Source organism: Schistocerca nitens, chromosome 11 (genome assembly GCF_023898315.1).
Source record: "Schistocerca nitens isolate TAMUIC-IGC-003100 chromosome 11, iqSchNite1.1, whole genome shotgun sequence".
NCBI lineage: Eukaryota > Metazoa > Arthropoda > Insecta > Orthoptera > Acrididae > Schistocerca > Schistocerca nitens.
In genome coordinates, this window is record NC_064624.1 from 156,357,833 (window position 1) to 156,384,994 (window position 27,162).

Consider the following 27,162-nt stretch of genomic DNA (forward strand, 5'->3'; position numbering starts at 1 on the left):
TGCCATGAAGTTTCAAATAACCACACACTTTGCTGCAGAGTGAAAATTCATTCTGGAAACAATATTCAGGGCTTTGGATAACCCATTTTTTCTAGAAGTGCTATTCTCTTTAGGGACACAGGATATTTGTGGACTCAGGAAGGTAGGTGAGATATACTGGTGGAAGCGAAGCTCTGAGTTTGGGTTGTGAGTTATCCTTGGATAGCACAATTAGTACAGAACTTGCTTGTAACTGGCTAAGGGCTCAGGTTCGACTCCTGGTCTGGCACACAGTTTTAATCTTCTATGAAGTTTTTAAAAACATAGCTAAGGCATATATCACCAAAAAAGATTAAATAAACATAAAAAAGGGAAACATTAGACCACAATCATAATTATATACAAGGTGCACTGAAACGTAACAGCCTGCTTGTGTCGCCGAGCGGTTATAGGCGCTTCAGTCTGGAACCGCGCGACTGCTACGGCCGCAGGTTCGAATCCTGCCTCGGGCATGGATGTGTGTGATGCCCTTAGGTTATTTAGTTTTAAGTAGTTCTATGTTCTAGGGGACTGATGACCTCAGATGTTAAGTCCCATAGTGCTCAGAGCCATTTGAACCATTTGAAACGTAACATCTTCGAATTTTTATTTGAAAATTTCTAAAGCTTTTTATATAAAATAAACGTTTTTAACATTCTACATCCTTATTCATCGTGTCTATATATTTATTTCTCAGCATAGTCACCCTGGCGACGAAGACACTTCTCCAAAAAAGAGTCCAGATTGTTGATACCGCCAACGTAGAATGTTTGACTCTGTTGATGGGGCCACAACCTCACCTCTGCTTGCACCACTTCATCGCTATCAAAGTGAAGTCCTAGAAGATGTTTCTTTTCTTACTTTTGTAAACAGATAAATTTCGGATATGGCTAAGCTGGAACTATATGGAGGATGATCGATGACAGTGAACCGACATGCTGTATCGTTGCCGATGTCACAGTTTTGGTCTGTGGTCTGGCATTGTCATACTGATGGAGGCGATGCTCCATGTGTGGAGAAACTCTTGTAATTCCATTCTCGACTGCAACACACTGTTTCTCACCTACTGGCATGGTTATATGGCATCCACCACGTTATATGCTACAATTCGGAGCTCTCTAGTGGCAGATGGCTGAAAATGTGCAGACATAAAGAATAAAGATCTAGAATGTTAATAACGGTCATTGTATTTAAAAAGGTTTAAGAGTTTTCACATAAAAAATTCGGAGGCATTACTTGTAGCAAGACCACATACATCAGGGACACATTATACGTAGTCATTAATGTGCAAATCATCTGAATTGTCTCTATGTTTTTCTCATGTTCATGATGTATCTCAAACACATTTTTAAAAAATCGTAGCCAGTAATATAAAGAGCTGGACTTACAATGGCAGTCACAGTATATTTCACAAACAGATCAATATAACAAAATGATAGCATTTAATATCTGATTTCAGATGTGCTTTACATATTCTTACTGTATAAATTCCACATGTGAAGTAAAACACTGTCATGAAATCACTAAATATATGAGTACACTGAAACACAAGTTACATTAAAATAAAGTTTAAACAGTTTCTCAGCAAAACATGAGTAAAGTCATCAGAATTTATTATATTTTATTGATCACACATTTTCATATACAGGGTGGACCATTGATCGTGACTGGGCCAAATATCTCACGAAATAAGCGTCAAACGAAAAAACTACAAAGAACGAAACTTGTCTAGCTTGAAGGGGGAAACCAGACGGCACTATGGTTGTCCCGTTAGATGGCGTTGCCATAGACCAAACGGAAATCAACTGTGTTTTTTTAAATAGGAACCCCCATTTTTAATTACATATTCGTTTAGTACATGCAGAAATATGAATGCTTTAGTTGGACCACTTTTTCACTTTGTGATAGATGGCGCTGAAATAGTCACAAACATATGGCTCACAATTTTAGACAAACAGTTGGCAACAGGTAGGTTTTTTAAATTAAAATACAGAACATAGGTACGTTTGAACATTTTATTGCGGTTGTTCCAATGTGATACATGTACCTTTGTGAACTTATCATTTATGAGAACGCATGCTGTTACAGCGTGATTACCTGTAAATACCACATTAATGCAATAAATGCTCAAAATGATGTCCGTCAGCATCAATGCATTTGGCAATACATGTAACGACATTCCTCTCAACAGTGAGCAGTTCGCCTTTCGTAATGTTCGCACATGCATTGACAAATTGCTCACGCATGTTGTCAGGTGTTGTCAGTGGATCATGATAGCAAATATCCTTCATCTTTTCCCAGAGAAAGAAATCCAGGGACGTCAGTTCCAGTGAATGTACGGGTCATGGTATGGTGCTTCGACGACCAATCGACCTGTGATGAAATATGCTATTCAATACCGCTTCAACCGCATGCAAGCTATGTACCGGACATCCGTCATGTAATAAGTACATCGCCACTCTGTCATGCAGTGAAACATCTTATAGTAACATCGGTAGAACATTACGTAGGAAATCAACGTACATTGCAGCATTTAGATTGCCATCGATGAAATGGGGGCCAATTATCCATCCTCCCATTATGCCGCACCATACATTAACCCGCCAAGGTCGCTGATGTTCCACTTGTCGCAGCCATCGTGGATTTTCCGTTGCCCAACAGTGCATATTATGCCGGTTTACGTTACCGCTTTTGGTAAATGACGCTTCGTCGCTAAAAATAACGCGTGCAAAAAAATCTGTCATCGTCCCGTAATTTCTCTTGTGCCAGAACTGTAAACGACGTTCAAAGTCGTCGGTATGCAATTCCTGGTGCATAGAAATATGGTACGGGTGCTATCGATGTTGATGTAGCATTCTCAACATCGACGTTTTTGAGATTCCCGATTCTCGCGCAATTTGTCTGCTACTGATGTGCGGATTAGCTGCGACAGCAGCTAAAACACCTACTTGGGCATCATCATTTGTTGCAGGTCGTGGTTGACGTTTCACATGCGGCTGAACACTTCCTGTTTCCTTAAATAACGTAACTATCCGGCGAACGGTCCGGACATTTGGATGATGTCGTCCAGGATACCGAGCAGCATACATAGCACACGCCAGTTGGGCATTTTGATCACAATAGCCGTACATCAACACGATATCGACCTTTTCCGCAATTGGTAAATGGTCCATTTTAACATGGGTAATTTATCACGAAGCAAATACCGTCCGCAAAAAATACCTCCCGCACGGGCTTAATGTTACGTGATACCACACACTTATACGTTTTTGATTATTATGACGCCATCTATCACAAAGCGAAAAAAGTGGTGCAACTAATTCATATTTCTTTACCTACTTACCCGAATATGTAATAAAAATGAGGGTTCCTATTTAAAATAAAAAACGCAGTTGATATCCGTTTGACCTATGGCAGCACCATCTAGCGGGCCAACCATAGCGCCATCTGGTTTCCCCCTTCAAGCTAGACAAGTTTTGTTCTTTGTAGTTTTTTCGTTTGATGCTTATTTCGTGAGATATTTGACCCTGTCGCTATCAATGGACCACCCTGTATAGTGCCAGAAAATAGTTCACTTTATTTCTTACTGGCCTGTAAATGTGGATGGGATTTGTTGGTTTTTCATCCTGGGATTCACTCTGTAGTTACCAGAAACCAATCCAAAAAGCAACAGTGAGATGGCATCGGATATTTGTCTTGCATCTAATGACATCATATTAAGTATAATTTCGCATCAGGCATCCAGTTGTATTGACAATTGGAATGTGATGACAGCAGAAACAACAGTCTACTTTTTCATCAGCCATCTTGTAATGTAGTTCATGGGGATGTAGAGGAAGGGCTTTTTGGCTTCGGTCACGGCTTTTTGGATCGTCATTTTAGACGAAGTTGTATGGTTTTTTGTGTGCTTATTTACCCATTGCATAACTTGTCTTATTTCCTACCAAATGATCAGAACACATAATGAGTTTTTTAAACAGTTGGGCTATGGAGACATTTTTACAAAATGTTGTAGTTGGCTCAAGGTATTGTGTGGTTATGTACCATGAGCCACGTTTGAAAATAAAATGACAAGTCATTTACTTAGGATAAACACAGGGTTACTAAACGGAACATCCAAATAAACACACACAATAGTACTATATCTGTTGCAAACAATTAGGCCTCAAAGTGGATGTTAATTAACAGTTAAAAAACGAAAGGTACTTTTACTGTTTGAGGCGTTTGTACCACATCTATATTGTTTTCTCTATTGGCACATAGTTAATATGGCCGGCCGTGGTGGCCAAGCGGTTCTAGGCGCTTCACTCCGGAACGGCGCGACTGCTATGGTCTCATGCTCGAATCCTGCCTTGGTCATGGATGTGTGTGATGTCTTTAAGTTAGTTAGGTTTAAGTAGTTCTAAGTTCTAAGGGACAGATGACCTCCGATGTTAAGTCCCATAGTGCTCAGAGCCGTTGTTAATGTGTATTAGAAAGCTTAATCCATTTTTGATTAATTTATGTTGTAGCCTTCAGATGAAGAGGGAATCTCAGTTTCCTACACCTACCTAATGTTGGTTCTGGAAGTAATCTGACAACGTGTTCTTGCAAAATTTCACCAACATCATTTACTAAAGGCCATATAAATATTGCACCTACTCTCCCCCTTTTATACAAATTTTAGTCAGATCTCCATATTTTACAGATATAAACCTTCCCACAGAGTGTTCTATTTATTGTTTTTTTTTTCAAATTTCATCAAAACCCATTGTCCAGAATGTATTGCTTCTTGTATGTGTATGCCTCCATCAAATGAAATATCGTCTGCTTCGTTTTTGTCTGACGGCCTTTGCAATGAGAAGTTAGTCAGACTCACATCACTGTCACTATCCTCACATAAATCACTTTGACTGGAGTCACTGTCTGATGTGGAATCCTCTATCATTTTCTTCTTCGTTTTCCTTCCTTCTGCATTCGATTTAAATAGTTTCCTTTTCTGGCTGACAGCCCCTTATTTTCTTCTTCTCATGCAGTGTGCTGTGTTTCTGTTGTTGATGAATCACACTTCTGTAGACCCACTGTTTCATGGAAGAGCTTTCAGTTATGGTCATAGTGACTCTATAGGGGATGACTGTAATTTCGTTGGTGGATGAGTAGAAATACCACTTTGTCCTGACACCAGGTGAATGTTCCTAGGGAAGCCTCTGTATTCAAAGTAGGTTGCTGTCCATACATAATTCGTTATCTTGGAATATGTTCCCATTTACAGACCATATCCCAGTTACTCCAAATCCAGACTGAATATTCACAGGTGTGAATGGTAATGGATAAGGTCGACCTGCAATTTCAGCAACATTGTAAATGGTTATAGGTTTTCCAGGTTGTGACTGTAGCTATTCTGCACCTGCACCATTGTAGATAGTTTTGTGTGGACCAAAGACATGTAGAGACTGAAGCTTGTGGCTACAAAAGGTAACATAAGTAAGATTATACAATTGTCCTTTGCTGCTGTGATACTGTCCATGATGAAATGAGTTTTGTGGTTGTCAAGTATTAGCAACAGTTTGTCATTTTAATTTGGCTTTGCATGGGAGATGAAGTTTTCCAAGTGTTTCCAAGAAATACTGATGTTGGACCATCCACTTGGTAGTGCACAACCTATAGACCCAGGTGGTGCACCCTTCAATGTATGTTCCTTACAGTTGACCCTTGTAAATATGAACATGGGTGGCATGCTGTTGCCTAATGCAATAAAGCATGCAGTCATTGTAACATTACACTCAGCTGATGTCCTAGGTCCAAACTGCTTGCAACCCTTAGCTGCCAATATTTTTCCTGGCACATGCACAATGGAGTTACCACTCTCACCAACATTATATTCTTACTGATGCTAATGTTACTTTGTCCATTATTGATTGTAAAGTGCTGAAGGGTGTGCCTACTAAAGCTTGTTGAAAGAAACTTGTTGCTTCAGTGTCTCTTAGGCGTAGTCGTCTGTGGCGTTTCGTGAAGTCGATGTACCATTGTGTACCAGGTTCTCCTTTTTTGTCCCAAGATGGAGACATGCTTTTATTCAGGAATGCAACTGTTCGTAATTCAATTGGTGCATTTTTGTGGCAGTTATGAGGTAATCAACCAACTCATTCTCTTTTGCAGGACTAAATATCTGTCGGACAGCATAGTTTCTGTAGGCAGCATATGCAGGATTTTGTAAATATCTCTGTAGAGTGACTCTTGAAACACGAAAATCTCTCACTGTTTTTCTCACTGTTAGTCCACAACAGCTGCAGCTTCTTTCAGAGCTCCCAGAGATGGGATAATCTTCTGTTACCCATCTTGCTCCTTGGCATCTTTCAAAATTAATACTGCAGTTTTTGTAACAGATTCTGTTATCTACTAACACTGCATTGTGCCTTGTGCCAGGCTCAAAATAAAATATAACCAAGTATAAGGTAAAATTTTACCCCAGTTTAACCAATGGTTTACATTTAACCTACAATAACAACATGACAGGAGCATCACAGCATGGTTTTTATTATATACTAAGCATTTAAGTTCCCATTTATTGCTATATACATAGCTGTACTAACACTTAACTAAGAGAACAGAAAGACTTACTTGTAGGTGACAAAATGACGATTTTTGTAGGAAATTGAAACTGTTGCTCCTTCCTCCTGTAACAACTGCTGACTATACTCATATCAGTGTAGGCAACCTTTGGTGTGACTATAGTCAAAGAGTGAAGACCGGAGATGTAAGATTTGCTCAAGGTCCATGCCCATTCAAGGTACAAGCCTCTCCCCTACATGAAAAAAAACTCTATGACACATATTAATTGAAGTCACAATAAATAATAATATAATCCAGTATTTTCAAAATGGATCTTAATGTTGAAAAAGTACATTAATGCAGATCAGTACGAAACACAAACTTGTAATATTCGGATACAGCATTAGTAATTTCCTGCTTGATACAGTCATGTCGTTTAAATATCTGGGCGTAACGTTGTGAAACGATATTCTATGGAACGAGCATGTGTGGTAGGGAAGGCGATTGGTAGACTTATTGGAAGAATTTTAGGAATGTGAGGTTCATCTATAAAGGAGACTGCATATAGGATGCTAGTGCGACCTGTTTGTGAGTACTGTTCGAGTGTTTTAGAGCCACACCACGTCGAACTGAAAGAAGACATTGAAGCAATTCAGAGGCGAGCTGCTAGATTTGTTACCGGCAGGTTCGATCAGCGTGCAGATGTTACAGATATGCTTTCGAAGCTGAAGCAGAAGTCGCTGCAGTGAAGAAGATATTTCGAAGAACACTACATAGAAAGTTTAGGGAACTGGCATTTGAAGCTGACTGCAGAACAATCCTATTGCCGCTAACATGAATTTCGCATAGGGACCAGGAAGATAAGATTCGAAAAATTTAGGCTCATATGAATGCACATAGATAGCCGTTTTTCCCTCATTCTGTCTGCTAGTGGAACAGGAACGAAACAAGTAGTTGTAGTACAGGGTACCCTCCACCACTTAACGTATTGTGGCTTGTGGACTATGTACGTAGATGCAAATGTAGATCTTCCATGGGAACACAAAGTTTTGTCACCTAGTACAGGTATTTATACAAGAAAAAGTAACACAAGGCATAGCAAATATTCCAAAACCACCAAACATAAATTGTCAGCCTAAAGGAATAATTTATATTGCCTCACGTAACATTAGTTTAACCCTACATGTTACCTATAAAAATGTCCAATTAAGCAGTATGTAGGCTCCTTAACATTCACCAAGAATCATTCTAAGATGAAAGGGGAAATATCTTACATACCAGCACAAAAATTGAAAAATATGCTGACATTATGCAACGAATAATGTTATTGCGTTATTTATAGGAAAACTATTTACGGCTCGAGACACCATTTTTGCCCCTTGTATTTGATTCTGAACGGAAAGGTTTTGTACCCTGGTTCAGATATGGCCATTTTGTTCTTTTCAAGTCCTAAATGCAAAGTAAATATGATCACAGGTGTGGGATACACACAACTTCAGATGGCTCAAATCACAACTTCGATTTGTTTATTTTCTTTAAGGCTACTAATGACCTCAGTTAACTGGGCCAAAACAAGATCACCAATGCAAGTGTCTCATCCATGAGTGACTCTTTTTATTTGAAGTGCCCTTCATACAAAGTTAGCTAAGGCTTGCCTGAATTTATTCTTATGGCACTGTTTTATGTTCAATCTTAGAAATTAGATTACATCATTCATCGTTTTTTCCCTGTCAAGCAACAACCCATGTGCAGTGCAATTTATTACCATGTTTGGCAAAGTATTTACAATCGCTCCAAAACGTTCCAGGTAATTTGTCCATTTGCTTTGTATCCAGCCCTATGATGTGTAAGTATGCATGAGCAGATGCAGCTTATGGAAACATCATGCTACAGGATTCCCTTCTGGATAATATTTAACACTAAAATTTGTTTTTTCCCATTATCCTTAAGAAATTTATCCACTTGTCACCGATAAATTGAGGCCTGTTATCCGAGAGAAGTTCCTCAGGCTTACCAACAGTCTCGAAATTGTCTGATTGTGTATGTATAATTATAGTCATGCTAGTCACATTTCTGACTCAGTACAGTAGCAAATACTAACGAAAAACGTTGTAGAATGCTACCAGCCTTTCCTTGAGGAAGGGCTCAATAAATGTCAGTTGCAAATAATTATAGCAGTCAGGTGAGAATGATAGGATGTAAGTGACTCTCGTGACAAAGAGTTGAGGCTTCTGCTTTTTGACAAATCACATAGGTTTTTTGTAATTTGTTGCATGTTTCGGAGGTTATTGAGAACGTTATTATACTCATACAGCTTATTTGCACATTTTCGTAATTCGAAGTGGCCTCACAGAATGTGTCCAAATGAGTTTTTCTTCAACCTCCCGAGGAATAGATACACACCAATGTCTCCTACTCAGATTTCTCTGATGAAACTAGATAATGAGATGTGATTTGGTCATGATATTTGTTTGAGAGTCTTGCTTTTAGTTTGTGCCAGATAGGTTCAGCTTCTCGTAAATTCCGACATACATGCACATAGATCTAAAAAATATTTCCTGTAAACACCAGTTTTCACTACTAACACTTTATTATCGTTTGATGTCCAGATTTTGTGTAATATTACCTAGTCCTTGCAGTAACCACAACAATGCATCATCCAACACATAGTCTGCATCCATGACTTATACTGTATTCCCTCAGTGACGGCTACCAACACGCTAGTCATGAATGCAAGAATCTGCAGCTGAGCAAGAAACCTAATGCCTTGTGGTCACAGTATACTTAGCGTGGTGTTTGATTAAATAATAGTTGGAGTATTCACACGTTCACGCCACTGCTAATGCCTCTAACCTATTCACATCTATTCACATCTATTATATATAACATAAATCGCAGTTTCCCTTCAACTTATCTAACTGCAAATAGTGAAAACCCAAACATATTTGCAAGACATCCATCACTAGACAAAAGTCTACACTCATGTCGGGTTCGTATGGCATCAATCTTTCTGACAGATTGGTCTTGATTTTATAAATTGCCCCTTTGGACTCAGCTGACGAGAGACATTGTGCATATTTGACACACATCATTACTGAGTACTTTGTTAGGCACAAATCACCGACAGGAGGAGCAAAGCCCTAGGAATGACTTCAATTGTTTCTTTGTTTGATGATGTGGAAAGTTTATCATCACACTATTTTTTCTTTGTTAGCTAATATACATAGTTGTGTTATTATAAGACCAAATAATTATATTTATTCTTCATGAATTTTGGGCAACAGCCTTGCCACAGTGGATACACCGGTTCCCGTGAAATCACCGAAGTTATGAACTGTCGGGCGTGGTCGGCACTTGGATGGATGACCATCCATGTCGCCATGCGCTGTTGCCATTTTTTGGGGTGCACTCATCCTCGTGATGCCAATTGAGGAGCTACTCGAGCGAATAGTAGTGGCTTCGGTTAAGAATACCATCGTAACGACTGGGGGAACAGTGTGCTGACCCCCATGCCCGTCCTATCTGCATCCTCCACTGAGGATGACACGGCGGTCGGATGGTGCCAGTAGGCCAGTTGTGGCCTGTAGATGGACTGCTTTGTGCATTTTGACTTTTTGTAAGCTGTAGTGACTCCTGTATCCCTAAAAGCTTGCATGATCTTTTGCATTAGGCTAATGTGACCTGAACCAGTGGCAGCAGCAATCAGCAAATCATCAGTATATACAGTGACTTGCTACAGAAGCTCTTGCGCAAGTAATTTATCTTGGGCTTGCAATAAATAACCCAATCTGACATATAAGACAAAGGGTAAAACTTTAAACTAGTAGTTCTTACTAGCAAACAGAAAAGGAATATATCTCATGAAATCGATTTGCAGCGAAACTTGCCAGTAGGAATACCTAAATTCAATGCTGTTCATGAACCATAGATCATGCTCACGTAGATGTTCAAGTTAGATGCTGACAGGCACAAAAATTACATTAATAATTCTAGCATCAGATATTAAACCTTATTCTCCTACATGGATTGGTCGTGGAAAGTAGTGCAATGCCATATGACCTTTTCGAATGTTAGAAAATGAAGAAGCTGACAGACTTTGATTAATTTCGTTTTATAATGTCATAACTGTGTTTCCATCGGGTTCCAAAAACTTGTTTTCAGAAACGGATTTCTCAATGTTTCTGATTAGTCATGCACACATCCCATTACTCGGCCTGAAACCACATTTAAAGCTGCCGGATTTCATTTTCCACAATCGATATTCATTCCCATTTAAATGCTCTACCATTTTGGATCTTGATGGAATAATCACGTACCTAATTGCACTTAGAAATGTGGGTTAATCTGGATGGAATGGTTTTTTGTATAGCGAAGGAGAAGAAGAAATATTGGAGTTACCAGAAAAATATCCACCTTCAATATTTAACCAATGAGAAGCAGCTATCATGTTGATTAAATCACAAACTGGAACAGTTGATTACCACGGGCTGTTCACTAAATAACTAACAACCAGGAAACCAAGTTTTAACTGGGCTAGCAAAATCCATTGAGGCCTTATCATGGAATCTTGTGCACGAAATTTGGTTTACCTCTTCTGAAGTTGTGTTGTATGTAAACGCAGCAATGCAGTAGGAAATTTCAAGCTAACTCATAAAGAGGAGGTAGAGTTCTGGATGTAGTAGAATTAAAGTTTAGTTAACATGCAAAAGCAAAATGTACAAAATTTTGCACTTTTTCCATATTGACAACCATTTCTCTTAGGTGCAGTGGGAAGAATTGTTTATACAATTGACATCTCATTAGCAGAGAAAATTTCTCGTTGTAATGCCAGGAGTTATGAAGATGTGGAGCTCATGTTCACTGATAAATATTGGAGTAGGAAGTAATAATGTTACCTCTACTAAATTCTACAGACCTCTTAAAGTCCTCTAAATACATGCACTCTGCCTTCCATTTTGCATCTATCCACCTTCCACAATTCTTATCCAATACCAGCTCATTCACACCCCACACCTTTTTCTCTTTTTGGAGTCAATATATCAGTAGGAAAATCTATTCTAGGGAGAGCCAAACATGGCGACTGAGAGTGGTTGGTCAGTTCTCTCAACCCTCATCTTCCCTATGTTTCTAACTGACAACTTATCTGGCTTGGGCCCTGACTCTAAGCTCACATTGTTGCCGTAACGTAATTTCAACAAGTGTCGTCTAGGTAGCATTGCAACAAGCAACAGTTAACAAATGAACACTTATCTTTAACAGGCTTCATGGGCAACACTGTACTTGATTCATGATACTGTGAGCATGGCTTTGCAACTCTTTTTGCTACCATGCCTTCACTTATACATTCGCTGTGTAGAAGTGTTGTACTCCTGCAAAGAAAGCTGTGATATTCATCATGTAGTGGTGCTATTTTTATTTGGCAGTGAAGATGACTGAGTATCAAGATACACAAAGACAAAAGGAGTGATTTATGAATTTCTTATCGACTTTAAAGACATTGCCAGAAGAAATGTATTCCTATCGACAATGCACTTCAGTGGTAAATATGTTGTTTCGTTACAAACCATACAGACAATATTTGCAGAAACGTGGGTATTGGATGGAAACCTGTGGTCAAGAAATACAGTTTCATCCTCGAAGGAATGATATTACTGGAAAAAGAATGGTCAATGATTTGGACGATATCCAGAAAGACATTATTTATCACACTGCATCGGAATTTTACGACTGTGGCATGTATCTTACAAGGCAAATTGTAGCAGATATTATACAGGTCAAGACTGTTTCCACAGTGGGCCATCATTCGAGAAGAAGAACTGAGAAATCTTTGGATATATGGTACAGACAATTAAAAGTCCGAAGACGCATTCTGATGGACAAATCCGATAATGTAGCCTGAAGGGCTGCTATTTTGAGAAAAAAGCTCAGGGTTACAAAAGGGAATCATTGTCGCCGTAGCTCAAACAAAAGTCATGCCAAAAATAACATCCGACAGGATACCAAAGGCAATGGTAGTTTGAAAGTACCGACTATCACGCCAATTCATCTGAATATGTACTTATAAAAGGCACAAAGCTAACATTTATAACTTACAAAGAAAGTGAGTGTCATGAAAAGATTAATGGTGATGGATTTAACCACTGATTTTTCGATTTATTATGTGATTTAGAATAGGAATAAAGATTGTCATGGATTACCCCAGTTATCACTCATGAAAAAAGGAGAAAATACCAAATTGAAGTATAAAGAAGGAAGCAATTGCCACTGATGAGAAGAGGAAACACTTAAATTTATAGCTGCAACAAAAAAATGGAGATGTTTGAGAAAGTCAGGTCCCGCATGCACCCTTACCATCAGTTTGAACTTCAAAGCCTAGTTTCATCAATTTGAGGCAGAAAAGATACCAGCCAGACACTGCATGTGATGGTATATCATTTGTGACAAGCAGAAGATCCATGTTTTTTGCTTACTAGCAAAGCTAAAACTAAAGTTCTGTTATCTGATCGTCACATACCATTATGCGATACCGATTCATTTCTAGGCCAGCATATTTTTCCATTTCTATGTTAGTGGTCTGAGGGGCTGTGTGTCTGGAAGAGAAAGTCTTCGCTTTGGGCTGAAGGTCCTTTTGTAGCGTCAGAGGGATCCAATGACAAATCTCACTGCTCCACAGCTCTGAGTTTTTGACATCAGTCTGAACGTCCTACCCTCCTGTCTTTTCTGTGTTGATGAGCAGTGCCAAAGGAATGGCAGTTGGAGTATGTTCCACCACTCTCTTTAGGTAAGTGAGTACAGTAACCAAACTGCTCTGTGCTGGCATCTTAAAGACTAATGTCCTGGTGACAGTAGAACAATGGAATGGTGCCAATGTTTCTCTCCAAAATCATAATTTAGCCAGTGAGAGTGCTTTAGTTTGTCTAGCATAGAGTGTAGACAAACTAACCAAACATAAATAACTTTGTGAAAGTTAAATATGCATCGTGTGTGCAGAGAGGTAGGAATTGGTTGTCTTTCCCTGATTTATAGAAACTTGGCCATCATGTTGGCAATATTACACAGTTAGTCTCTCCAACTGTAATTTTTGAGAGATTTGAAGTTGGTCAGGGGGAAAGAGTTTTTTGGGGGTGTAGAGAACAGATGTTCGAATGATGCAGACACTGACTGAAGAAGGCAGAAGATGCTTGTGACATGTGGCTGCTTGCAGCATTCTGCCATCTTGGGGCAGAGGTGAGTTTTCGCTGTCCGTGATAGTGCAATCCTAAATACGAGCAGTTAATTTTTCATATGTCTGAAAGCGCAAGCTGATTTTCTGACTTAACTCCAATCTGAATTTAGTTTCTTTAATCTTGCATTAACGAACTGTAAAGATAAGGACATGGTGGTACCGTTTCTTCCATACAGTCTTCCTTCCATAGGGGCTTTCCACAGTGCTAATCTCACGTAGTTGGTTCAACTAATTCGAAGGTCAACTGATTTATTTCTGTCATGGTTTAATATTAGCACAATTTAGGAGCAAATCCAGATTCTGCAAAAAGCAGATTAATTGTACTTTACATTGTCAATGTTAGCTTAATACTTACTCAGTTTAAAAGAAAAATCAGTTTCTGTCAAGAGCAGCATTATTGTAACTATGATTTTAGGAAGAATTCCGCTAACAGCTGGTAACATTTTTGTTTATTAAGACACAACTGGTTTCATGGACTACAGCTGCATTTCCAGGTGCAACCTACATGATGAAAAGCAAAGTACAGAGTCACCACATTTTTAATGAATATTAAAATTAACAAACGTCCGAATAATAAAGATCATAGGCACGCATCGCGCCTAGTCAAAATTTACTACTCAGTGATTTTTGTCAATAATATGGCGAGCAAAAGGTAATGAAGACATGTTCAATTCATTTAGGAAAAATTGCTGATAGGTGAGATTTGCTGTTACAGAGCAATATTTTAAAATTTGTCTGCATCTAAAAAAGAAAAATTAAAATATTTTATAGTGAGAGGACATTAAAAGTTTTTAAAGAGGTGGGGTTGGTGATAAAAAAAAATAGTCATTGCTGAGATGGTTCCTGACGGCACTATCCAAATGACTATGTAGAATATATCTGGTGGTAGTGCTTTAAGGTTGTGACTGCAGGGCAAGATTAAAATATTATTTCCACCATATATCTTTCATATTATCAGCGCTGTTGTTACATACTAGTGACGTTTTGTTATTCTCCCTTCAGCCGACGATAAACATTGGAAGCGGCGCTTGCAATTTTTAGAGTTTCGTCTTACATTTTTACCGTGCACTCTGAAACCACGCTGCTCACTCACCAGCACTCCGCTCCATTCTGCGCGGATCGGCGCTTACTGTATGGATGGGCCGTGTGAATGCCGCCATTTGAAATGCAGTGTGGAATGTTTTGACTTTCTTTTCATCGTCAAGAGTGAATCGGCCTTCTGGAAAAATCAAATAATGACGAATACAAAGAAAAACTGTCTTTACCTCTATTGCAATTCCACCAAATTCAATTGGCAACCATGGAATTGTAGTGTCTTTGGCTTTAGCCTGCACAGTGCGCATTTTAAGACGGAGAGTGAATTATAACGTGCGGCTTTGTTGATTGGAATGAAATGACAGATTGGAAGGTGAGTTTACGTATTACGCCAAATACACTTCCAGATTCTGCATAAACTAACGTGGAAGAAACGAACTGTGAAGCTGCCGGTTTGTGATTGAGTTTTGTGGATTGAAAAGAGTCATGTGATTCTTTAAGAAACCAATGAAATTTGAGGATATGAATGTGAACCGGGAAAGAGAGCACTGTTCTACAGTTCTCATTAATTTTTCCCCCTGTGGGTCGCTGAGGATCACATGTCAATGTTAATTCCTTCTTGTGTGCTGCTTTGAGTTTCGCTATGTTGTTCAGAGTTGTTTGGATTTATTAAGTTGGGAAATATTTTTACTTATTCTGTACGCTGTTTGTATATTAATTTTACTGTTTCCGAAATCGTAAGTCTAACAATGCCGAAAAATTAGTAAGTGGATGTAAAATTTACTCTGGCAACGGGAAAAAAAAGCAGAAAAATAGTGCAACACAAATTTAAATGTTAGGCAATATTAGGCCACAGGCAGCTGGAGAAAGAAGCTTTTGAAATTTGATCTTGCCCTACAGTTTTAGGTGTGAAAGAAATTTTGGAAAAAGGAATTTGTGTTCACGCCTTTTTTAGAGAACGTATACGTTAGGACAATGTATGAGGCATAATGAAATATCGGTAGCCAATTTGGTAATGAAGGTTAGTGGGGGGGGAGGCTAACATTGCAGTAGGAGACAAAGGATTGAATGTTGTTCTAGAGAGTGCTATTGGTACACACCGCCTGAAATCTTGGTTATAGTAACATAGCATATTCCGATGTCTAGGTTGGGTTGAATGCTGTTAATTTGGTTGTGACATGCCAGAGTCAACAAATATGAATGCCAAATAAAGGATGTAGCAACAGACTTTCATGCATCATAGCATGGTGTATACGTTTGTACACGTTCCTAAATCTAACGTCCTTTTCATCATAAAAAAGTAAAACTTCAAAGTAAATTCAGAAAATGTGTGTTTGAGACTTGACAATCTATAATGAGTGTTTTGATGCATATTGTCTGCATTGGTTTTACATAAACTACAGAAATGAAGGGGGGGGGGCTACTACATAACTTTCACCAACTATTCTAACCAAATTTAAATGGATGTAGATTCCATAGAAGATTCAGAGAAGTCGAGTTGAGAGCAGGAGAGGAAAAGAAGGGTTGTGCTTTTAGGTAGCAGCCATGGGAGTGGAGAGAGCCATTAGCTACAGGAAAAATTAGGTGCAGAGTACCAGGCCACAAATTTTGGGAAACCAAGTGCTAGTCTTAGCCAGATAACACAAAACTTGGAACAAATATGTTAAAATCTTAACACGGATCAGGTGTTGATAGTCAGCAGCTGGAAACAGCACAGCTAAAAGCAAAAAATTGGGGGGGGGGGGGGGGTGACCTATGACAAAAGAAGCTACAAAGCACATAATTGTGCACAATTACAGTTTCACATAATTGTGGATTTGGTGGAAGTTATGTGGTGCTATGAGCAGCAATGGATTAACTTTACTGTAAAGGAAGTAAACAGGAAGCTGAGGGGCCATTTGTCTGAAAACCATGGGACAACAGGGATGCAGAATATTAATATAAGAGGTTATAAATCAGTTGGATATTCCTGTGGATGAAGTGTGGATAAAGAAGTAATTGTCAGTTGAAAAAGGAATATAAATACTGAAATGCAGACATAAGTAAATTCTGTGTAGATCAGGTTGTATGATTCCATAATGGGGAATCTCATACCTGTGATTTTGTAATGCAGGCCTCCACTGAATAGTAGGAAAATTTTGATGGATTGTTGTGCTCTGTCAGACAGATGAATAGTATTGTTAATTTGTGGTGATTTTAAAGTATATCAGAAAAATGAACCAGAGGCGGCGTTAATGAGAAGACAGAATTAATCATTTTTGCAAAGGAAAGCAGAGAAGCATCAATAGTGAAAATAATAAATGAAGTGTTTGTGATAGTTGCTGACTAGTTTTGAATAAATGGACATTATCCAATTTTGTACTGTTGAAAATATTCTGCCACCTGTTAACATAGTATACGGATACGAACTAAGAAACAGGGTAGAATGTACTATAAGTTCTTTGATGTGCGTATTGATAAAAACGTAAAACTGGAAAACTCATAAAGTAGATCTGAAAATTTTTTACGTGCAGTTACTTTTGCCATCCGTACTCTGCAGACTACCATGAGGTGCATGGCAGAACGTACGTCCCATTGTACCAGTTGTTAGTGTTTCTTCCCATTTCATTCATGTATAGGGCGTGAGAAGAATCATTATTTGAATGCCTTTGTGCATACAGTAATTATTCTAATCTTGTTCTCATGATCCCTATATGAGCGATCCATGGGGGATTGTAGTATATTCCTAGAGTCACCATTTAAAGCCGGTTCTTGAAACTTTGTTGATAGACTTTCTCGGGATAGTTTACATCTATTTTCAAGAGTCCTTAAGTTCAGTTCCTTCAGTATACCTGTGACACTTTCCTATGAATTAAACAAACCTGTGACTTTGTGCTACCCTTCTCTGTATACGTTCAATATTCCCTGTTAAACCTATTTTGTATGGGCCCCACACACTTGAGCAATATTCTAGAACTGATCGAACAATGATTTGTAAGCAATCTCCTTTGTAGACTGATTGCACTTCCCCAGCGTACTACCACTAAAACAAAGTCTACTATCTGCCTTACCCATGACTGAGCCTATGTGATCATTCCGTTTCATATCCGTACGGAGTGTTACACCAGGTATTTGTATGAACTGGCCAATTCCAACAGCTACTCATTTATATTATAGTCGTAAGGCATTAAGTTTCTTCATTTTGTGATGCGCACAATTTTACATTACTGAACATTTAAAACAAGTTGCCATTCTTTGCACCACTTTGAAGTCTTATCAAGCTGTGACTGAATATTTATGCAGCTTCTTTTAGACAGTACTTCATTATAGATAACAGCATCATCTGCAAAAAGTCTGATGTTACTATTAATATTGTTTGCAAGGTCATTAATATACAACATTTACAGCAAGCATCCCAACACAATTCTCTGAGGTACACCTGAAGTTACTTCTACATCTGGTTGTGACTCTCCATCCAAGATAAAAGACTGTGTCCTTCCAACCGAAAGGTCCTCAGTCCAGTCACAAATTTCACTTGAAACCCCCATATGGTCAAACTTCTGACAATAGACATAGATGTAGTACTGAATCAAGTGCTTTTCAGAAACCAAGAAATACTGCATCTACGTGACTGCCTTGATCCAAAGCTTTCAGTATATCATGCAAGAAAAGTGCAAGTTGGGTTACACATGAATGATGTTTTTGAAATCCGTGCTGGCTGGCATTGAGTAGGTCATTCCGTTCAAGATATCTCATTATGTTTGAGCTCAGACAAGAATTGGAAATGGTTTCGTGTTAAAGAGTTTTATGCTAGATTATAGTTAGAAGAGGGAGTAACTCAGCTGTAGAGTCAGTATAGAATCCGACAGGGATTCCATTTGGCCTTGTAGCTATGTTCGATTTTAATGTTCAGCTGATTTTCAAAATCACTGATACTAATACTTACTTCAAGTCATCTTTTCAGTTGTATGAGGATTAAATTGGGGCATTTCTTCTGGGTTTTCCCTTGGAAAAGAACTTTGAAAGTAGAGTTACGCATTTCAGCCATAAGAATAATTGCATATTTTGGGGATAAAGACATCAGTGAATTAGCATATTTTGAGTTCTTTTACCCATTGATGTCTTATGGGAAAATATTCTGGGGTAAACAAATGCTAGGTATTCACTGCTCAAAAGACACACACACACACACACCTCCCCCCCCTCCCTCCCTCCCTTCCCTCCCCTCCCTCCCTCTCCCCCTCCCCTTCCCCTTTAAGCAACGGGGAATGTTGTCCACAGCCTTCACGTGAGGAATTTATCAACAGTCAAATAGGTTTAGCGAGTAATGGAAATATTCATGAGTAGAACACTAGAAGGAAAGAGATCGCTATTATCCTGTAATGACTCGAACTTTGGCACAGAAAGGTGTGAAACATGTAGCTATCAAACTGTCAGTCTACTTACGGAAATATAATGTCTCACAGGCAGCAGAAATGTTTCGAAATGTAAATTGAAGATGTTTTTCCTTAACAATTACGTGAGTTATTGAGTAGAAATAATCATTTGAGAGAAAAATATATTATGTTTAATGTGAAAATAGTCTGTGGAATGACTAAACAACCAGTGGTTATGCAGAGATAAAAAAACTACATTGGATAGACTATTGTGAAAAGCTGTATCAAAGTAGTCCTTTGGAAACAAAGTTATTTCAATAGGTGATGCATTGATTTTCATTTTACAATGTATACATAAGTTTTACAGCTCCTTAGTGTGGCCAAAGTGTAAGTTTCCTTTTACCAAAGTCATAGGCCACGCCATTCAGACACTTTATTTCTCTATAAAAAGCTGATCCAGGGCACACTTCCTTTTGCCTATCTAATGACTTTCAAGGGCAACAAAAATTTTGATTTAGAATGTCTCGGACAGTTATTGAACAATTTGATAAATTTAAAATGCTCAACCTTCTCATTAACAGGTATAATCACACATTAAAGGTTTAACACAAGAAGTCAAGCGACTGTATTCACCCAGTATTTGAGAATTAGAGCACCTGAACCCAAATGTCTAGATTTCAGACGCTGAGATTGGTACCAAACATTGTATGTCGAAAGAGTATGAACCAGAACACCAATTTAGTTCGTGCTTTGTGCTGTCGTCCAGTAGGACATGCGTTAACGGTAATTAAAAGTACCACTGGAGCAATGGAGCACAGGAAAAGCATACCTGAGTGATAGTATTGTAGATCTCACATGGGTGAGAAGGTAGAGCAGTCAAACCCCACTGATGAAAATTTTTTAAACTGTTTGTGTGTGGAAATTTTTATATGGGAGAACATTTTCCTGACTTGTAAAAGGGCTTTTTGGAGTTTGTAACTATGTTGTTTTGGCAGTTTGCTTTTGCTTCATCAGTTGAGCACTGTGTACTTATTATTGATCTTATTATTTTGTTTATTATTAATTATTATTGCTACCATTACTTTGTGTGATGCAATTGTTTCTTTATTTTTCTTTTCTGGTTGTATATCCTGTGAAACTACAAATGTACGCTATAGGTTTACTACTTTCAGAGAAACGAAAAGAAGGAAGACTGCCAAGAGAACACGGCTGTAATCACCAAACGGCCCTTTTACATGTCGTAAACATGTTGTCCCATATAACACTTTCATGCATAGTACTGTAAAATAATTTGTCGTCATTGGGGTTTGAATCTGAGGATCTAACTCTCTACCAATTTCCCCACAAAAGCAAAATGTGTTTGTTACTCACAGTTATGCTTTTGATGTGCTCCATAGTAATTCTTCTGTTACTTTTAATTAACACTTACTCCCGTTCTGCCCTATGACAGCACATACCGTGAACTAAATCAGAGTTTTGGTTGATACTCTATTGACATACATCATTTGGTACCGATCTGAGTGTCTGACATCTGGAGGTTAGGGTGGTAGCAACTTCAAAGAAATTTAACACATTTTCAAACCTTTATGAAACTTTTTCTCATTGCACCCACAAAAAACAATGAAGGAAAAAAGTTTATCGCATACTACATTTATGTTCATCTAGTAAAAAGCATCAGACATGTTGTAGTTGATTACTTCTTTACTCCTGACTCCATTTGCATCAGTTTTCAGACAGAATCCATGTAGACCACTGAATGTACCTGGGAAATTAAATTATTGTATGATGCACAGTTCAGAAGATATGACAACAAATGTTGAAAATATAATTGGATGGTAAAAAATCTACTCACCAAGAGGCGACGGGAGGAAAAAAAGCATATAAAAGTCCGCAAGCTTTCTGAGCAAGTGGCTCCCTGTGACAGAAATGTTGAAGCAGAAGGAAGAGGGATTAAGGAAACGGACTAGCGAGTACAGGAAATGGGGAGAGTTACGGAACAGTCGCCCAGGACTCTGGGGCAGTGGAGACTTACCAGATGGGATGAGAGGGGTGACTATTCTGTAACTTCCACCTAACTCTCCCATTTACTTTTCCTGCCAGAAGCAGCCACTGGCTCTGAAAGCTTGCACATGCATAATTTCTACGTTTTTTCTCCTGCTGCCACTTGGTGAGTCAATTTTTTTTATCCATCCAGTTATGCCACAAATGTTGAGATCCACAAAAAGCTTGCTTGAAACAGAAAATAAATTACCTGAACTGTATTCACCTGTTGTTTCATAATGAGAACACTTAGCAACGTCCAACAAATTTTTAAACATAATTTGAAATCTTTTTTTAAACATTTTCTTCCTTACGTGCTTAATGTCAGGTATTTAACACATTGAATCATAATTTGTAAAGTAATCAGATGTTTTGAAGCTGTTTTATACTAGGGACAGCAATTCCTTATTTAGCTAATTTCCACTGAAATGTTCTGTTAGGTTAATTGTCTAGATGACTCAAAATGGTTTGTAGAAATCTAACTAAGATATATTCAGCGTCTGAAAATACTGTTTCGTTCAATTAGCAAAGTCTTATATTTACAAACTTATTTTGAGGCAGACTTAGTACTCATTATACTTAGTAACTTACTTTGTTAAAAGTCAAAATTTATGATTTCATTATGAATTACTTTATCAGAAGATTCAGTGAAGTTTGTAATTTGTTTATATGGGTACTAATGAGGCTTATATGAAAAATTTATTTGTCTTCATTTTTCAGATGGCAGCCATGTCTGATAAACAAGGTCCGTCGGTCTATGCTGTTAGGCTCTTCAGTAGAAGTGCTGGACTGTACATACTTGGAAAATACTATCACAAAGACATTATTACTGGATCACTTGGGAGATGTTACACCGACATTCCAGTTTTCCTCAGTTTCATGCCAACGGTGGCAGTCGGGTGTCTGTAACCCGATAACCGGGTCGTTTGGGGAGACAGTGAGAGTTTCTGGCTTTGTGCACCACTTTCTCCCACTTGTGAGAATTTCAGTCACCTGAGGATAGATGGTAAAGTGAAACATAAAATTTAGGATGAAATTTGTGACGTCTCTACTAAAAAGTTGCACATAACAGTGGGGAGCCCGACAGTAGTCGGGGCAAACACAGCTGTCAAAGATGGTGACGCTGTAATTTTCACAATTTAAGAATTTGGAGTGAGTCTGGAATATGTACAACTCGTGCATGTTTGGTGTAACTGCTGCTCCCAGGCGAAGAGAAAACTGACTCGCGCTGCAGCAAACCAGTTGGAAGACTGCTCACAAAGTTTTGATTACTCTTTCGTACAAGGTAAGTCATTAGAGTTCAGACTCCGGCTGTCAAGAGTTGACTCGGGCAGTGTGTGGAGACCTTGTGTGTCAGATACATTACTTTAGAATAATTAGCTTTCGATAATAATGCAAGAAAATAATTTTTAGGCTAGTTGAATGGCCCGCTTGCAGATGAGATGGTGATCTGTAATGTGAAGAACATCAAATTCCCTGCAAGATGTGTGTGACCTACATTGGGCAGAGCTTGTTGCCGTCAGTGACAGACAACTCGCCATGGTGCTTATTGGTTCTATGAGGTTCGTAATGACTGCTGAATTTATGCTACTAAGTAGAATTTGTTGTGAAGACCAAACCTTGTGGTTTCAGTAAGGTTTTTTTATTCATTCGAGAGTTGCTATTTATGAGAGGCATTCAATAAGTAACGCAACAAGGCTCTGAGCAGTATGGGACTTAACTTCTGAGGCCATCAGTCCCCTAGAACTTAGAAGTACTTAAACCTAACTAACCTAAGGACATCACACACATCCGTGCCCGAGGCAGGATTCTAACCTGCGACCGTAGCGTTCGCGCAGTTCCAGACTGTAGCTCCTAGAACCACTCGGCCACCCTGGCCAGCTTTTGGTTGAAAAAATGCGGAATTTGCTGTGGGACATCGTGGAATATTTCCACTTCAGCCGTATAGTTGTATGTAGTTGCGATGGTTGTCAGTGCTACACAAGCTGCGATTAAAAGGAATAAAAAAGGTAACAGGAATTTTTGTGCCAGTGCTTTTTCCAATCTCGGAAGCACTTGTGGAACTCACTTTTTGTTACGGTGTTCAGCTCCTTCAGCAAGAAGGTGAAGAACAAAGGGGAATGGTCATCTTGCCATACATCGGCAGTGTCTCTTCAAAAATAGGAAGATTTTTGAAGAGGCATAAAGTTAAATGTGTCTTTTGTCCGCCAGCAAAACTCAGAGCTCTTTTGGGCTCATCTAAGGACAGCCTTGCCCTAAGACGACCCGGTGTTTACGAGATTCCTTGTAGCTGGGGCATGTCGTACATCGGATAAACTTGTCACACTGTAGAAGAGAGATGTACTGAACACAGACGCTACACTCGTCTGGAGCAACCAGAAAAGTCTGCAGTGGCCGAGCATTGTCTCAGTACAGGCCATTCTATGAATTATCAACATACCAAAATTCTTGCATCGACCAGTTCATACTGGGACAGTGATATTAAGGAAGCAGTGGAAATACGTAGCTCGACGAATCTTGTAAACAGAGATACGGGCTTTCAGCTTAGTACAGCTATATCCACTGGCAATATTGAAGTCGCTTCGAGCAGAGAGGAGTACTATTGGTCATAAGGCGGATGACAATTCACCAGCAACATAAATATTCTGTTGACAATGGGAGGATAATCGAGGCGCCTACGTGAACGCGCATTTTTGCTTGCGGCTTCCAACAGAGGTCGCTGTGGTGGCCGACGGCAACGCAGAGTAACAGCGGCAGCCTCCGCGCTTGCGGCTTCCGACAGAGGTCGCTGGGGCGGCTGATGGCAGCGCAGAGCAATGGTGGCGGCCTCCGCGCGTGCGCCGAAGTCTTTGGTTCATCATCCTGTAGGTGGCGTTGCTGTCCTTCCAGCTATCGGTTGATATCGTCGCTATTGGCCATCGAATTTGGCGCCTCCACGCATGCGCACTTCCTGCCTAAGACTGGCATAAATACGGGGCTCTGGTCCTGCCTTAGCGGTGTGTTCGTCGCACCTAAGGTGTCTGCCAGTTGCGCTGATGAAATATTGTGGAGTTTTCACTATGACATCAGACGTCTCGCCCGAGAACCATATATGCAACATGTCCGTCGGGAAAGCCTCAAGCAACACAATTTTGTTTTTATCTCATCAATGATTGCAAAACAAAGTCCTTTCATGGTTCTCTTCAACCTTGGGAAGAGAAAGAAGCCACAGGGGGCATAGCCGGTGAATACAGTGGCTGAGACAACGTGACAGTTTAGTTTTTGTCAAAAAATCACGAAGGAGCTTAGAGGTGTGAGTGGGAGCATTATTGTGATGCAATTTCCACGAGTGGTTTTGCCACAGTTTTTGCCATTTTATTCGGACTGCTTCCCGCAAATGGCACGTAACCTCCAGGTGGTATTTCTTATTCGCCATACGAGCAGAACAGTAACTCTTGATGCACTATTCCATTGTAATTAAAAAACAGTGGAAAGACCTTCACATGTGATATCGAACTTTTCAACTTTTTTTCAATGTTGGCTCTTCAGGCAGTTCTGTTGGATGATTGGACCTCGGTTTTGACATCATACCTGTGTACCCACGTTTTGTCACCTGTTATAACCTTCTTTAACCCTTGTGGTCGCACTAAAAATACTTCATTCTATCACCAGGTTATTGGGGTAATCAATCAATTTATTGTTGTAGTCACGGTTGGCAACACTCAGTTCTGGGTGTATTCGAAATTGTTGCAACAAGGCATACTAACTGTTGCTGGCAATTTTTGTTACTGTTGCACAACATTATGAAATGTTCATTATTATGCAATCTTTGCCACTCTGAACCTCAACTGTGGATTCTCTTGACAATAAACTGGAACTCTCTAAATCTGAATACAGCAGATTAAGCTATGAAGCTAGAGAAGAGTATATTAGAAAGTTATCATCAGCTGTTGATACAGGAGAGAATCGTGCTACAGATTTCAACTCCGAAGTTTCTACAGATGAATGGATTCTGTGTGAGGAAGGTGCTGCTGCTTCAGATATTGGAGATGCTGTTGGTGCTTGTAGTAATATTGAAGTTGAGAGAGAGAGAGAGAGAGAGAGAGAGAGAGAGAGAGAGAGAGGGGGGGGGGCGGAAAGTAATAATAGTAGCGATGAAAATGACATAGCTAGCGAAAACAACTGTGTCTTCTGCAGGCATTCTACATGGTAAAGATGGAACTAAATGGCATAAGGAACCTTTTGGGACAAGAAAGTTGCTGAAGCCTAATATTTTGCAGGAAAGGGCTTAGAACTTACAACAAAACTTCTTTCTACAAAAGACATCTTCAAGAGTATAGGAGGGTTGGAACTGGCAAGTATTTATTCACAACTGATGCAAAAGAGTTAAGTGTTTGCGCTTGTTACTGTCCTTCAAAGTAGTCACCAGCATTGTGTAGAACCTGTTGCCAGCGATGTGGAAGGCGTAATATACCATTATCAGAGCCTGTTCTGTTGATGGTGCGAATGGAGCAGTCTACTGCCTGTCGAATCTCTGGAACAGTTCTCAATTGAATGCCACGAACTGGTTTCTTCAGAATCAAATCAAAGTCACGAGGACTTAAGTCCGGAGAGTATGGTGGACGGTACAGTCTTCCCAGTCCCGTCGACCGAACAGAGCAGCCACAGCTTGTGCTGAATGTGCTTGTACATTATTGTGCAAAATGATGCGTGAGTTGCGCAGAAAGTGTCGCCGCTTCTTTCGCAAAGCTGGTCGCAGGTGATGCTCCAAAAACAAACAGTAATACTGTGCATTGACAGTCTGCCGTGGAGGAACGTAATGCGTTAGGATAACATCATCACAGTCGTACACGAGAACCACCATAACTTTCACCATACTGTGGCTCTGACGCACTTTTGACTTTCGCGGCGACCCGTAATGTGGCCATTTGTCGGATTGGCGTTTCAGTTTTGGCTCGTACGATGTGGCCCGTGTCTCATCCAGTGTTATGATACAGCTTAAGAAAGCCTCTCGTTTGCAGCTCATAGCACTCCAAGTTAATCTGAACAGTGTCATAATGAATCCATTTCTGTCAAGTTGTGTGGAACCCATTGTGATGCAATTTTTTGCGTGCCCAGGCATTCCTTCAGGATGCGAAGCACAGTTGTATGCGCTAATCCGGCTTCGTGGGCGAGCTCACGAATCGTACGGTGTCGATCACTGTCCACTAACACGGCAACAGCACGTACTTTGTCTTCAGAGATGCTACGACAACCTTCCCGATGTGTGTCTGCCACAGTTTGCCGGCCGTCGTGGAAGGCTTTTACCAAAGGTGCCGCTGTTCTGTACGGCAATGCCGATTCCCCGCACGGCTCTCGAAGACCTCGATGACACGGTTGTGCTGTACGACCTCTGGCACGTTCAATCTTGATCCGACTCCGTTGTTCCTGTTTCGAAAACATAGTGACACCGTTATGTTAGACCGCTCGCTCACAAGTGACTGTGTTTCCCTCGACTGTGCGCACACCGGTGTCCGTTTGCTTGGAGGTAAGGTGGGTATCTCGACAACGTGTGCTATCGGCGACAGTAGTAGATTCCATTGCATAGTGTGTCCGCAGCAGTGTTGCCACTATTCAAGTTCCATCCTACGTATTTACAGAAGAAATGTGTGAAATAATAATACGTGAAACCAATAAGAAAGCAAATCAGATATTCACAAATTATAACATCAATTCAGAAGAGACAGCGAAAGTGTGGGAGCCGTTGACAACTAAAGAATTTGATGTCTGTCTTGGTATACTGATTGCAGCTGGAATAAGATTCTCTAACACTGAATACACAAAGAGAATTGCATTTCCATTGTATCGTGCAAGCTTATCCCTCAATGGGTTTTGGCAGATAAGCAGATTTATAAGATTAGACTGTGTGAACACTAGGGCTGAGCGTTTGAAAAGTGACAAAGCTTTTGCAATATCTGGCATATTTGAAATGCTGAATTC

The 27,162-nt window shown here is 39.6% G+C and overlaps 1 long non-coding RNA gene across 2 annotated transcripts in view; it reads left to right on the forward strand.

Moving 5' to 3' along the window:
* Positions 1-22,677: 22,677 nt before the first annotated feature.
* LOC126213396 (uncharacterized) overlaps positions 22,678-27,162 on the forward strand; it is a 37,590-nt gene continuing 33,105 nt past the window's right edge. Inside the window, exon 1 of one of the 2 annotated variants that reach the window (XR_007541159.1) lies at positions 22,678-22,766. This is a non-coding gene — a long non-coding RNA (uncharacterized LOC126213396). The remainder of the gene's footprint in view (positions 22,767-27,162) is intronic. The other variant, XR_007541158.1, reaches the window with a different exon arrangement.